The 15,820-nt window shown below is 40.1% G+C and overlaps 1 protein-coding gene across 2 annotated transcripts in view; it reads right to left on the bottom strand.

The window, feature by feature from the left end:
- The window catches only part of LOC122549656 (retinoic acid receptor beta), a 510,173-nt gene extending 495,480 nt beyond the window's left edge, over positions 1 to 14,693 (bottom strand). Inside the window, exon 1 of one of the 2 annotated variants that reach the window (XM_087986905.1) lies at positions 14,608 to 14,693. The gene's annotated coding sequence lies outside the window, so the exon portion shown is untranslated. The remainder of the gene's footprint in view (positions 1 to 14,607) is intronic. The other variant, XM_087986906.1, reaches the window with a different exon arrangement.
- Between the last annotated feature and the right edge of the window lie 1,127 nt (positions 14,694 to 15,820).

Here is a 15,820-nt window from a genome sequence, read left to right as displayed (position 1 = left end):
CTCCACATTATTCGGGAAACATTCTCTGGTCAGCTGCCCTGATATCTCCTATGTGGGGTTCAGAGTCATGGATTATGGGAATCTCAATGGCATCTATATTCAGGTTCTTTGGAAAAAAGGAGACAAATATCTTTCTACAAATGGCCAGATTGTATTCTGGGCAGGTTCATTGAAACATGAGGTTCTTTCTTCCTTTTTCAGTAAAGAGAGGATCATCATGATGCTCTGTAACCAGTGCAGTGGTCAATTAAATGTTTAGCGCACAGCTGAATTTATGTACTGCTTGGCCATCATTATTTTATCATCACATTAAAACAATTCAAAGGAGTACTGTAAACGGAACATGCCCTACTAGTGCTGTGTCAAAACATCAATGGCCTGGGCTTTGCTGAAACTGGCGTTCTCATGCATGCATCAGTCTGGTTTGGGAAGCCTTGCAGTACAATCTAAACAGAGTGTGTCACATCATAACCTTCCAGCTACACATCTAGTCAGAAAGACTCTACTTGCTAGGTCTTCGAATTTCAGTGCTATCTATCTATCATATTGTGCAGTGCCAGTCAGGCTGGCTGATCAATACCAGCCCTCACAGTAACCTTGTGCTTGAACCAGCTTGGCTTCAGTTATTGGATTGCTGGTCTGTCTGCCACAGAAGATTGGCTCCTGTCCAACCTTCTGTCATCAGGCCTGTTATTTTGGAGCCATCTTGAGACCCTTCCCACTTACCTCCCGAGTAGGACCTTTGTCAGTTCGTGATAACCCAACTGACAAATGGGTGTATGCTTGAGAAATGACTGAAAAGGGAATTATCTTGGGGATGTATATAAAGTATTAAATGGTACAGAAAATATAAATGTGGAGCGTTGACATGAAATTAGAGCAAAGAAACACAAATTTGAACTGGTGAAAAGCAAATTGGGCATTGATTGACAGGACATTCTTCTTTCAAGCAGAAATTAAAAAGTACATTTCAGTAATGATTATGGTAATGAATGCAAGAAATATGGAATCATTTAAGAACAGTTGGATTCTGTGTTGAGAGATGGTAGGCTCTTTTATATAGACAAGCTTACATAGATTGACTTTAATAATGATCATTTGAAGACATTGTTTACTCTGAGATCATGGATCATAGTAAAATGATAATCAAAGAAAATCTGAGAAGTCTTGTTAATTGAGGTAGCTGTAAGGACCAAGAAATATGTTAAAGCTACCTGTCCTTAATTCAAGTAGATTTCTACAAAGTTGTGCTAACTGTACACTGGATCTTTGACAGAATGTTCTTGAGGGACATAAAATGTTGTAAACAATGTTTTTTTTTCTAAACTTCCCATGTTGGACATTGAGAATTCTAAAACACCATGATCTTTCTCAACTTCATCCACAGCTATTTCAATACTATCCAGGAACATTTGTTGCTAATATCATCTTCCAATGTGTTATAAATTAGAGTTGGTAAAAACAATGACTGCAGATGCTGGAAACCAGATTCTGGATTAGTGGTGCTGGAAGAGCACAGCAGTTCAGGCAGCATCCGAGGAAAAGTAAAATCGACGTTTCGGGCAAAAGCCCTTCATCAGGAATAAAGGCAGAGAGCCTGAAGCGTGGAGAGATAAGCTCGAGGAGGGTGGGGGTGGGGAGAAAGTAGCATAGAGTACAATAGGTGAGTGGGGGAGGGGATGAAGGTGATAGGTCGGGGGCGGGGGGAGGGTGGAGTGGATAGGTGGAAAAGAAGATAGGCAGGTAGGACAAGTCATGGGGACAGTGCTGAGCTGGAAGTTTGGAACTGGGGTGAGGTGGGAGAAGGGGAAATGAGGAAACTGTTGAAGTCCACATTGATGCCCTGGGGTTGAAGTGTTCCGAGGCAGAAGATGAGGCGTTCTTCCTCCAGGCATCTGGTGGTGAGGGAGTGGCGGTGAAGTAGGCCCAGGACCTCCATGTCCTTGGCAGAGTGGGAAGGGGAGTTGAACTGTTGGGCCACAGGGTGGTGTGGTTGATTGGTGTGAGTGTCCCGGAGATGTTCCCTAAAGCGCTCTGCTAGGAGGCGTCCAGTCTCCCCAATGTAGAGGAGACCGCATCGGGAGCAACGGATACAATAAATGATATTAATGGATGTGCAGGTAAAACTTTGATGGATGTGGAAGGCTCCTTTAGGGCCTTGGATGGAGGTGAGGGAGGAGGTGTGGGCGCAGGTTTTATCTGCTTTTATTCTGTCCATTTTTCCATTTAAATTTGTTCATTTATGAAGTGCTGAGTTCCCAAATTCACTGCCCCATCTCGTTTGGTAATCATCTTCAATGTGAGTGAGAATGGCTGGAGGAACTCAGCAGGTCCAGCAGCATAGAGTCATAGAATCCTACAGCACAGAGATAGGCCCTTCAGCCCAAACTGGCTCATGCCCACCAAAATGTCCATCCCCATTTCCATGCACATGGCCCATATCCTTCTAAACATTTCCTATCCATGTATTTGTCCAAGTGCCTTTTAAGGTGTAGAGGTGTACTGTACCTTTGAGAGTTGAAAAGCTAGCAAGGACTGATAAAGCACAGAGAGCCCTGAACAAGGTAATAATGTAATACTTGGTTAAAACAAATAGCAGAAGTGGGGGTTGCCATGAAACAAAAACAAATTTAAATTTGGCCAATTAGTTTCAACTCTGCCCCAAGATACCAAAATCCAATCAAATTTGAATTTAGTATTTTGATAATATCAAAACCAATGAAATGATCAGATGTTTTGGGATATAAAACTGTACATTTTGAACAGTTAAGGGAAGAACTCCCAAAGACCAACAAGTGTAGACCGCCAGCTAAAGAGCTGTCTGAAAGGTACCTGGCTGGGGAAGGAATTTGCACAGCAGAATATCAAGGCCAACTAGGAGAAAATCTTCAAAGGAAAATCTACAAAGGAGAATCGGCAAAGCTGACAGGTTTTGAAACATGATTTTTTTTTGTAAAGCTTAATCGGGATTTTTTATCGGACTAATATTGTAGAGTGGAAGGTAAAAGATAGGTTTAAGAGAAAGGAGTTGTAAATAGTTATTGGTTTCAATATTCTCTGTTGGACTTAAATAATAAAGTTGTTAATTTTTACTTTAAATAGTTTTTTGCCTCCCAAATTTTAACAGATTACAGCCTGAGGTTTGGTGGCATGGTGGCTCAGTGGTTAGCACTGCTGCCTCACACCACTAGGTCCCAGGTTCAATTCCAGCCACGGGTGACTGTCTGTGTGGAGTTTGCACATTCTCCCTGTGTCTGCGTGGGTTTCCTCCCACAGTCCAAAGATGTGCAGATCAAGTGAATTGGCCAAGCTAAATTGCCCATAGTGTTAGGTATATTTGTCAGAGGAAAATTGGTTTGTGTGGGTTACTTTCTGGGGGGTTGGCTTGGGCCAAAGGGCCAGTTTCCACACTGTAGGAAATTTAATCTTTCAGTGAGGTTTATTCCGCGTTGTAACAATCTGCCTCAAACTCTTCCGCTGGCAGCTCATTCCATATGAGTGATTGTGAAGAGAGACACAGAGTTGATGTTTCAAGTTGTGTATGGCTCTTCTTCAGAACTGAAAAGGGCTGGACATTTGTGTTTGTCATGGTGTAGACACAGGGAGAGGAGGACCAAGTAGAAGAGTTGAATGAATTTTGTGAACATAAAGATGTTCCACTCTTTTTTGTTTGTCTTCACCTCTGTACCCATTTTCTTTGGATAGGAATCCTCTTCCTGCCATCCATACGCTTTCACCTGACTCCAAAACACCCCCTCCACCCAGGCCTCTCCCTCAGGCCTTTTGCCTGCAGTTGATTTCTTCATCGAAAACTGCCAATGGGAAATGGGCTGCCATAATTTATCTGCTCCCTTCACCCTCTCTAATCTGTCATTCTCTGAGCTTGCTACACTTCCTTCTTTCAGATCTAACATGGTTATCCAAGCTGCTGATAAGAAGGTGCTGTTCTCATTTGGCTGTTAGCATGCTGACCTCTACCTTGAAGAAAAGAGTGCCAACTCAAAGACACCTCCTCCTTCTCTCCCTGGGTCATGACCCATCATTGAACATCAGGCTGTAGTTTCCAGGACTGTCATTGATTTCATCACAGGCAATGCCTCCCCACAGCTTCTCACCTAATAGTCCACCAGTCCTGCATAACCAACTTCTACCTCCACTATCAGGATTGCTCTGCCAGATCCATTGTTTCAGTCTTTTCCTGCCCCACTGAACTTATCTTTTCCTATCTCATCCCGATTGTTTGTCCCCACTTTGTTCAGCCTTTCCCCACTTACATTCATGCACACTTCTGATGCTTTATGTTGGTTCCACAATTCCCATATTTCTGGATTTACCCTTTTCATCATATGTGTGCAATCCCTTTACCCATCCATCCCCATCAGGATGGTCTGATTGCTTCCCACTTCTTTCCCATCCATCACCCTCCTCCATTTGGTGGAGCCCATTCACAATTTGAACAACGTCTCCTTTAATTCTCTCCAAGTGAAAGGTGTCACCATGGCTCTCAGTTGTGCCTGTCTCTTTCTGGGCTATGTCTCTTTCTGGGATATTCTTTATTCCACTCCTACTGAGGCTGCCATTAACAACAATGCTTTCTCTGATATACCTCTTCCATCTTCAAATATTAAGTAAAGACGTGATGAAGCAAACATATCAGGGAGTAGAATTCCTTTGAGCGTTGAATTATGTTCCCCATAAATATTTTTAGTAACACAGTAGGAACCATCCCCTGTTTCCACTATTAAAGACTCCTACTTATAGCTTGGAAATGAAAAGTACGCAACATTTCAAACAGATAGACAGAATGGAGAAGGAGGAAGAATAACCCTCACAGTAAAGATTGTACTGGGAAAGGATCTTGGATCATCAGGTCAGGAAGCATAACCAATATGGAAGAGATCAGGATTGGCATGGATCAGAAAATATTGATTGGAACAATAGATATGTCACAGCAGAGTCTTAAGCAACAAATGATTGGAGCTTGTAAACGAGGCAATGTAATAATTATGAGGAACTGTATCAGAAGATAAGAAATGGAGGCAGGAAAAGACAGTTCAGTCCCTCACCCCTGCCTCCCCATTCAATACGATCATGGCTACCCTGACACAAGCCCTTGCTTTTCTTTCACACCAGCTCAGAATAGTCATCCTTACCCAGTCATGTTCTCTTCAAATACTTTCAGTGATCTAGCCTCCACATCTCTCCAGGATAAAGATTCCCAAACATTCATTACTCTTTGGAAGAATAACTTTATTTCCATTTCAGTTTCAAATGAGTGTCCCCTTCATCTGTTGCTACAGCTCCTCATTTGAGGCTCCCTCAGTAATGGAAGTATCTCCTCTATTTGGACCTGTTAAGCCCCCTCAGAATCTTGGGTGTTTCAATAAGATCATCCCCCATTCTTCCAAACTCTAATGAATAAAGACCTAATTATTTTTAGCCGTTCTGATAAATCAGCTCCTTCTCCTCAGGAATTAGCATAGTGAATTTATTTTAAGCAATATATTGCAGAATAAAGCTATTTTAGATCTGGCATTGTGAAGTGAATAGGTCTAGAGTTAAAAACCCACCGAGGACAAGTGATCACAATTGAGTTCCATATTACACTTGAAAGTAACATACCCCAGCCTCAAACAAGAATCCTAAACAAAGGCAATTGCATACACATGAGGGGAGAGTTGGCTAAGGCAGATTGGGTAAATAGATTCAAAGATGCAATAATTAAACAGTGGGAAACGTTTCAAAAGTTTCAAAATGTTCAACAGAAGTGTATTCCATTTAAAAACACAAGCACAGCAAGTAAAATCCTTCCATGGGTCACTAAGGAACTTAAAGATAATATTAGATTAAGAGATGAGGCTTTTAATGTGTGAGAAAATAGCAGCAAACATTGAAGATTAGGAATGTTTTAGAAGATCACAAAGACCCTTCAAAAAATTGATTAAAAGATGGAATAAGAGGAAACTAGGAAGGATTTAAATGCAGATATTAACTTATATTTAGATGTTTGAATATAATAAAATATTTAAAACATATTTAAATACAGCCAATGAGATTATCTAAAATAAAGATTGGTTCCTTGCAGTCCGAGTTATTGTCCTGTGGATACAGGAGATGGCTGACACATTGAACAGATATTTTTGATGAGAAGTTAGTACCCTCCCATCGAGATGAATTTGGAAGTGTGCGGATTCTCCCGGACCAAGGTCTGGGCAGGGAATATGTAATCCAGGTGTTAAATAAGACACTTAAGTAACACATTCATTAAATTCCACGCTTTGTATCTGCCTTCACAATGGATGACCTAAGTTACGTTCTAGAAATCTAGTTGAAGCTTTGGCTAAAATGAGTCAGGAGCATAATGTAATTAACATAGGAAGGGAAAACATGTTGGAGAATATGAAAGGACTAAAGTCAATCAAATCCCCAGGACCTGCTGGTCTGCATCCTTGAGATCGATAAGGGGCAGCTACAAAGATAGTGGTTAAAATTTCCTGGAGTTCTCTAGATTTTAGGATGTTTCCAGTGAATTGCAAGTGATCAAATGTACCTCTGCTATTCAAGGAAGAAGAGAGAGAGAGAGAGAGAGAGTGAGAAATGGACTCCAGATCAATTCACTTAGTATCAGTCTTTGGGAAAATGCTGGAATCCATTATTATGGAAGTCTTAGTAATTGCTGACAAAAACAGTTTGTTCAGAAAAATAAACATGGTTTTATGAAAAGAAAATTGGGTTTCAAAACATTATTCGTTTTTTAGAGTATAACCAGCAGAATTGAAAAAAGAGAACTTGCAGATGTATTTTACTTGTATATCCAAAGGGCTCATGGAGTATATTAACATGAGTCAAGGATTGGCAATTTGACATGAAGCAGAGAACAGTTCATTACAGAACATTTTCAAGTTGGTACATTGTAACCAGGGAAGTTGTAGTGTTTGATTCAACATGTCTGATCACAGATCCTTACACATTGCTTGATTATTTTAGTCTGTGGTCAATAACATACTTCCTAAAGGTGACAAGAGGAAAGTTATTGGTAAGACAGGATAACAATCCAGTTAATTTATCTGGAGGCCAGACCAAGAAGAAGTAAAGACCAAAAGGAAAATTAAGAAGTAAGTGATCCTCGTTCACAGGGTGGCTGGTTCACACTTACAAAGATGTGAACTGGTCTAATTCAATTAAAATTAAATCCTATATCTATCAATGAAGAGAAATAAACTGGCTATCTTCAGGTTTGAGATGCTGCTTATTGCAAAGCAGAAACAATTATGGGTGGCACGGTGGCACAGTGGTCAGCACTGCTGCCTCACAGCGCCAGAGACCCGGGTTCAATTCCTGCCTCAGGCAACTGTCTGTGTGGAGTTTGCACATTCTCCCCATGTCTGCATGGGTTTCCTTTGGGTGCTCCGGTTTCCTCCTACAGACCAAAGATGTGCAGGTTAGATGAATTAGCCATGCTAAATTGCCTGTAGTGTTAGGTGAAGGGGTAAATGTAGGGGAATAGATCTGAGTGGGTCGCTTTTCGGAGGGTTGGTGTGGACTTGTTGGGCTGAAGGGCCTGTTTCCACACTGTAAGTAACCTAATCTAAAATAAACAATTCCTTCCTTTGCAGACGTCTGATGGTTTCTGACCAGAACATTCACATTCCCCAGCTATCTAACCACCTGCCAGTAAAAACCAATCAGTTACATGTGGCCAGCTGAATCTCCATTTGTACATAGCCTCCTGGCTTCAGCTTGTCTATAACTAACCTATCCCACTGTTTGAACCAACAGCTAAGTAAACAGCACTTACAATGACTGCCAAGTAACTTGCTTTTAAGGATATTGCAATAGTCCCTGAATTGACTTTTTAAATGGTTCTGTCCCTATTTCAGTCCACAATCAATAATACAGCAAAATAAAAGGATATGGTCTTTATGACAGCAAATACCTTGTTTGAAATGTTGCAAGTGATGGCAGCAGTCTCGTGCATTTCAAACCATGTGCAGAAAAATGTCTCAACAGCTGGGTGAGAAACTCCAGTTGGAGCTGCACTCTGACTGCCCATTGAAGAAAGCATCAGTTAGTGGGTGAGCTTGTTGTCAGAAGCTGAACACAAACGCTATGTTGGAGAACACGCAGCCCTAGCCTGCATCCACACATGTGAACATTGCCATAGGTATCTCTCCAACACAAGTTTACCCTCAACACTGTTTCACCAAGCACTGACTACTTGTTGACTACACCAGGATTAGGTCTTCAACCTCTACCAATCTATAGATGGTCAGATTGTCTTCATTGGTATAACTTTGAGGCTGAGTATTCTGCATACAACTCAGTAGCTTACATGCCAAAGTGGACAGCGATCACAGACAGCATCATGCTGTGACACTGAAGAGTTTGCAGTGAGTTTGCATATGACTGAAAGGAGTTGGAGGCAGGATCAGCAACTGACCATGCACCACAGAAAGTAATCAAGTACCTCAAAAGTAACTAGCTTTGTAAACTGGAGAAGAACTGGTCTTGTAAGACGCAGTATACAATAAACTCACATTGTTTGTTGATGACTATAATCTGTATAGACCTGGACTGGTTACACCAAAACTGCTACAGCAACAAATATTGCATCTTTCCCAAGAACAACATGCTTTTGTTGAACTCAAACAATGCTCCCGTGAAGCAGGTTGGTGGCCGGCAATTGACCACTGCATAGAAGAGTTCATTAGGAACTATGTAACTTGTTCACTCAATGAGAAACCAATTAAACCCATGTCATGCACTCCTACTATTGACTCCATGGCCAACTAAACTATGGGAACAACTTCAAGTAGATATTTCAAGCAAAGTGCAAGCAGCCCAAAGGAATCAATGAATTCTGCCTGCTGCTCATGATTTACATTGTAAATAGCCAAACAAATTCCATAACTACCATTTCAGTCATTGACATTGTAGATAAATTGTTGGCAAAATTGTTTTGGTGGAGACCATTGCTACAGACAATAGACTGCAATTTGGTTCACACCAGTTCATGGGGTTCTGAGCAAGTTATGGAATTTATCCCCACTCGATATCATGCTACAAGCCATAACTGAAAAGTTGCACTGAATGATTCAAAAGGATGATGCAGGACAGTCTGATAGTTAGTATGTTGGAGTGGAGACAATTTAAACAATTCACATCTGCATCCTACTTCTATATATTGATCCATCCCATTTTCCCCGTCCAGAAAGACGAGCTGAATTGTTGCTAGACCATAGACATTTGCAAGTCACTGCCCTTTTTTAACTGGGGTCAATTTTTTTGTTTGAGAGCTCCTTTTGGGGTTTGCTTGATGGGTACCTTTTGATTGGTGGAGGCTGCTTTTTGGTTTCCATGGACTACTTTTATTATTCTCACTGACTCCTTTGTTGGGTGTTGCAGTGTCATAGCAATGTTACCCTGTGTATTCGTGTTGCTATGTGAGGTATTTGGAACAACAAAGAGGCACAATTAAAAGAATTCAACAATATTATTATAATCATCACTTCTCCATTAAATTGAAAATCACATCACATAGCGAAAGACAACTGACACAAAAAAAACTGTCATCATAAGTACTGTATATAAGTATGCCTTCCATGGACAAGTGAGGTCCTAGCTAGATGATTGTGTTCTTGTCATCCACATAGCCACTGCACCTCAAGTAATTCAAAGTGTGTGAGATGATTTGAAATGTAACAACACATAAATGTAAATCTATATATAAACAAAAATAGTTAGCATTGAATTATCCAGTGTTCATTACAAATATTCATTTAAAACTACTTTCTCCCTTATTTAGTCACCATGCCCCTGTGCACTCCTCCTTCTCCCATTACACCCCTCTTCCTTTCCTATGCAGCCTCTCAATTCACTCCACTACCCCTCCCACACCCATGCAACTTCCATCTCCTCTCTCCAACCCAACTTTCTTTCTCAGCCTCTACATCCTAGCCTCACTAGCTCAACAGCCCCAGACTCTAGGGCTCACCACCCTAACACCATTTCCACTAAGCCACTCCCCGTGTCAGCTTCTTTCCCAATGCCTCCAGCCTCAGCAACTGCCCAGCTCTAAACCTTCCAGCTCAACAGACTCGTTTACTGCCACCTTCTCACCCATTTCGCTGCCGTTAGGTTCGTTGTCCATGAATGGGAGTGAGAGTTAGCCTGTGGTTGAAGGACCAGAGATCCTGTCCATTCTATTTATAGGGGTGATGTTTCTCTGAATGGCTGTTCCCATGACTGAATTATCTTGGACATTTTGGTGAAGTTCGGGGCATACTCACTCCTGTGCACATTGAGAGTTGATTCTTAATCTATAAGCATCAGTTAATGAAGTTGCTAGGCTAAAAGCAAGTGAAGCATAATGTGGGTGACTGTGGACTTATTCACTTTGGTGATCAGGAGAAAAAAAGAAGAGTGTTTCAAAAGAATGTCTGTAATTTGTCTCTGCTGATGTTCAGAGAAATTTGTGCATATTTGTGCAAGAAACAGATAGTTAACATTGGGCACAGCAAACAATTAGGAAGGCAAGTGTCATGTTGGTCGTTATTGCGAGGTTTTAATGTACGAGATGAAGGAAGTCTTGCTAGAGTTACACAAGACTGCCCTGAGCCTACGCCTGGTCTAATGTGTGCAGTTTTAGTTGCAATATTTAAGTATAGATACAAAAACAGAAGTCGTTGGAAAAATGAAGAGAAAGCAGAGTTAACATTTTAGGTCCGGTGACCCTTCATCAGAACCTCTTTAGGCCCCTCTTCTGCAGAAGGGTCACTGGATGTGAAATATTAACTCTGATTTCTCTCCACAGATGCTGCCAGACCTGCTGAGGTTTTCCAGCGATTTCTGTTCTTGTTTCTGATTTCGTAGTTGTTTGGGTTTTTTTAAGCATAGGTATAGTTTACACTGCAAGTAATGCATCTGGTTCGCTAAACTGGTTCCTAGAATGAAAAGATTGTCCTATGAACTGGGGCTGAGTAAATCGGCCTGGAGTTTAGAAGAACAAGAAGCAATCTCATTAAATTGCATAAGGTTCTGAAGTGGTTTCGCTGGATAAACATTGAGAAGTTCCTTCCGGTAGCTCAATTCAGTGGATTAGGAGTTGGTTATTTATGACTGCAATGAAGAAAAATTATTTCACTCAAAATGTTAATTTTCTGGAATTCTTGACCTCAGAGGTTTGTGGATGGTCTATTGTTGAACACATGGGCAGCACGTGACCAAAACAGGGATTCAATGGAATGTCAGGTTTGATTAATCTACCTGCTGCTTGCGACTGGCTCTGTAAAGTCCATATCGGTCACACACCTGAACAAAGGCATTCATATCAGGGGGGCAGCACAGTGGCACAGTGGTTAGCACTGCTGCCTCACAGTGCCAGGGTCCCAGGTTTGATTCCAGCCTCGGGTGACTGTCTGTGTGGAGTTTGCACATTCTCCCCGTGTCTGTGTGGGTTTCCTCTGGGTGCTCTGGTTTCCTCCCACAGTCCAAAGATGTGCAGATCAGGTAAATTGGCCATGCTAAATTGCCCAGAGTGTTAGGTGCATTAGTCAGAGGGAAATGGGTCTGGGTGGGTTACTCTTCGGAGGGTCGGTTGGGCCGAAGGGCCTGTTTTCACACTGAAGGGAATCTAATCATAACATTTTAGTTTGAGGTAGAGGTTTGGTCCTCTTGGGGAATTGAAATGGTGGAGCAGGCAGGAAAGTGGAGCTAAGACTGATGATCGCCAGTGATTGTAATGAATGGCACAACAGGTTGGAGGAGCTGCTTGGCTTTGCTGCTGCTTTTATGTAATGAGAACAGGTGAACGTCACTGTAAGTGGAACTGGGAATCCAGACAGCTTCAGAATAAACTGAAATGGCCAATAACATGGTCTACAGATGAATGTTTGATGCCAGATTTTCTTTTTTTGTTTTGCACTCCATTAATGTTTCTTCCTCAGACATAAGACAAAATAAACAAAGTCTCAAACGTTTCATTTTTCCAACTCCTTTGCAATGCTGGAGGATACTTGCTTTTCCTAAGGGGGCTGGGATATTTATACCTACAGAAGCTGCAAACTTTGAAATTGAATCATAGAGTCATACAGCACGGAAACAGACCCTTCGGTCCAACTCGTCCATGCTGACCAGGTTTCCCAAACTTAACTAGTCCTAATGGCCTGCATTTGGCCCATATCCCTCTAAAAGAGACAAAGAGACATCATGCTACCTTCCACCCAACTGTCTTTTAGTTCAGCTGGATGAAATCCCATTTTGGGTGCATTGGCCGAAATGAATCATGGCTTTGTACCTGGACCTCACACAGTTCGCAGCACCTGATCAAACCTCAAGTCTAAACTTGAGAACAGCCAGAAACTGTGGGGATGAGACTGGTCTACTTCAGTCGGGGGAAATGGACTCACAGCGAATCAGCAGCCAATTTTCATTCCAGCCAATTTTATTTTTATAGATGTTCACAAAACAACAACTCTGTTTCGGACATTCATTTCCGAGTCTTGCTCACCTTCTACTTGGTTGAGACAAAAAAGTCTTGGCAATATTTTCCAACTTGATGGGAAAAACAATTCCGGTAGAATATAGTACAGGATGTCAATTCACTAGACCACTTTCACACCCTTCAAATTTCCTTTTCAGAGTACCAATGGGATAGGAAGTCTTCTGCCTGTTATTTACTTGTGTTGCACATTGGATTGTCAGTTTTATTTTCATGAATGGCCTGAACCTGTGGCAGGTCAACTGAGAGAAAGGTAGGTCAGGAGATACAAACTTCAAGGATGCTTTACCTAACATATGTCCATATGTCCATAGTAGGATGTCCATAGTAACATATGTCCATAGTAGGATGTCAATAAAATTAGCTCTAATGCTTCTATAGCAGACATATGTGTATAAATGTAGTAATTCAGAAGGAAGTTGACTGAGAGTAAGTTCTCTTGTCACTATGTTGATTGAAGAATTAACTGCTTGTTTTGTCCCATTCTAAACTGCCATCTGGAAATATTTATGCAGCTATTAATTAGTTTTCGCTACTGATCAATAAGCACAGAGCTAGATATAGATGGTTTGCCTGCAGCACTTTTGAATCATGCATGATTTTCAGCAGCCTCTACCATAGAAATATAATTACATCCAGTTATGTATTTATGCTGTAAACTAATAGACAATTTTATTTTTAAAAACTTTAAAGAAAATAAATTGATGCTAAGATGGAAAATACAACTTGCAGTCTACACATCTGAGGATATGAAAAAATTACAGTAGTGGTTAATTACTAAAATTAATTTATAATTGTGTTGTGTTATAACATGTTTTTAATTGAGTCTAAAGCTTTAAAATGCTACAGTTTCTGTTATTTATATATAAAATGCCTAACTTAACATTGACTTTTTAACAGTAAAGAAGTTCACTGAAGTGAATAAACTTTCCACATACCACCTTAAAACAGACAGAAAGGAATTCTGCATAAAAAGATAAAAGAATCACCAGAAACATGGCAGCTCCAATATGTGATTAAAAAGTGACCAAGAGTTACAAAGCAAATTAAATGTAGGATATTCCTCTTCACTTTAGTTTCACACACATTATTATTTTTACGGAACTCCATGTCCTAGAGACGAACGTGGATGGACAGCAAAATCATACTTCAATCTATAATGGAGATTCAGCTTTCATAAAGTTTACACATTATTTAACTAATGTAATAGACTCTTAGTGAAAGAGCCTTTCAGTTACACATCAGTAGCTGAGAGATTATAGTTTCCCCTGACTACACTTTCAATGTCAATGGGTGAGGGAGACATATACAAATCAGAATATGGCCCAGAGAGTGCACTACAAAACGTACTTGACACAATTCCTCATTTAACTCTATTGAGACTGAGGCAGCAGTTTTGCACTTTTAACAAGCAATAAAAAGAAAACAACACAGTAGATATCTTTCAGTATCTGAGCTGGTAATACAAATTCATATAGGACTGCATGACATATCAATGGTTGTGTCATATCTGAGGATCTGAAAGACCAATTGTATACTCAGAGAAGCCTGATCTCAGTATGACAAAATTCCATTCCATTGCATGTCTGCAATATTTAAAAAGCAATTTAAAAACAACTACAGTAAGTGTGTTCTGCAGTTCTTGCAGTACTCCCTAGGTGGGAAGTATTGATATGGCAAAACATTGTAGAATTTAGGACAACAACCAGATGCTAGCATTTAAACATTGTGTTTCACCAATCACAGCATGGGAACAAATGGAATAATATCTTGATATTTTATTGTAATTCTTCAAAATGGTTACCAATATAATAACTAAAGCATCTGGAAAAATAAAACATAGTTTACATGGAAAAGCATATAACAGATCATGCTGAGTGACAATTCTATATTTATGATTTGATTGCTATAAATAAGGTACATGCTGTCCAGAATTACATAGATCAAAGCAGGATACCTTTAGCACCTTACCCCTATCAGATGCAGTGAATTTTACATGTAATGCAATGTATAACAGAGCCGATATTGGTTTCACGAATACAGATGTGAGAAATAAAATCATCAATTAAAGGTTAATTGAAATCACTGAAATTAAAAATACATCTCACCAGACTGAAGGCATCTTGAGTGTGAACAAAAAGGTTTTGAAACACCAAGGGTCTTCATGCTGGTGCTTGCCAATAATTCCTTTAGGTCCGTAATCAGCAATGTTCTTTCACCAACTGTCACTAAGACAGAGAGCTCAAACCTTACATGTAGCAAGAGAGAGGTGCCCTCGTTTCTACTATCAAATCAGTTCTCCATGAAGCCAGAAGAAAAAAAATCAATTCTCTCATTACTGAATTGCTGTGAACTGACTGGTGAATCTTCAGACTGTGCGAGCAGGAATTTGGAAAGTGGTACAGTATCATCACAATTCTGTGAATAGAACTAAACCTTCGCGTAAATGCAGATTCATTTTACACTCAATTGAATGACATCCAATAATTTTTTTAAAAACTTAAATGCCTACTACAGTGCAAATGTTTACAGTACGTGGAAGTACTATCTACTCACTGTAAAACAGCATTATTTAGCCTTATCAGCACACCATCTGACAGGGGTACAAACTGAATTAACTCTAAGTTGATATGCAGCTTTAATGATGAGAACATTTTGGCAAACCTGTTATAGATATCAACTCTAGACATAGAATTGTTTCAGTTTTAAATTAAATATTGACAAACCTTTGTGAAGGACTTCAGAAGTTACATTAGCAATATTTGCAGCTTCGATAACCTATCTAGTAAACCTGTGTAGTGGGAGTCAGTCTGCAGCGTCAGATCTAAACAAATAAACACCACGTAACATGCAATGCCTGTATATGTTCTGATTAAAGAACAGATTTCCTGGTAAGCAACTTAATTGAAGGGGGTCAGGTTGTGTGCGAAAAATCACACAAACTCTGACATCTTTGTGCAGTCAATAATATAATTTGAATCACTTGATAGTTTTAACAGGCTCCAATCCTTCCAAGCATCCATTATTCTCTGGACATCCCATTTCATTTATTTCCCTCAATTCAGAAAAACAGTAATATTTGACTGAAAGTATTAACTCAGTTCCTGTCTGCACAGATGTTGCCAGACCTACTGATATTTGCAGCACTGTTGTCTTTATTTAGGGTTTCCAACATCTGCAGTATTTTGCTTTTATTTCATGTTCCTATTATTTCCCTCATTTTATGATATTTAGAGAACTTTCTAATAAAAGACAAATTATATGCTTTCTTATCTCAGGCAAACTCACACAATACTGTGAATAACACAGCAAATCAGCCCT

Source organism: Chiloscyllium plagiosum, unplaced genomic scaffold, assembly GCF_037043375.1.
Source record: "Chiloscyllium plagiosum isolate Xiang-an unplaced genomic scaffold, Cpla_swu_hap1 HiC_scaffold_5, whole genome shotgun sequence".
NCBI lineage: Eukaryota > Metazoa > Chordata > Chondrichthyes > Orectolobiformes > Hemiscylliidae > Chiloscyllium > Chiloscyllium plagiosum.
This window is presented reverse-complemented; position numbering and strand designations above follow the sequence as displayed.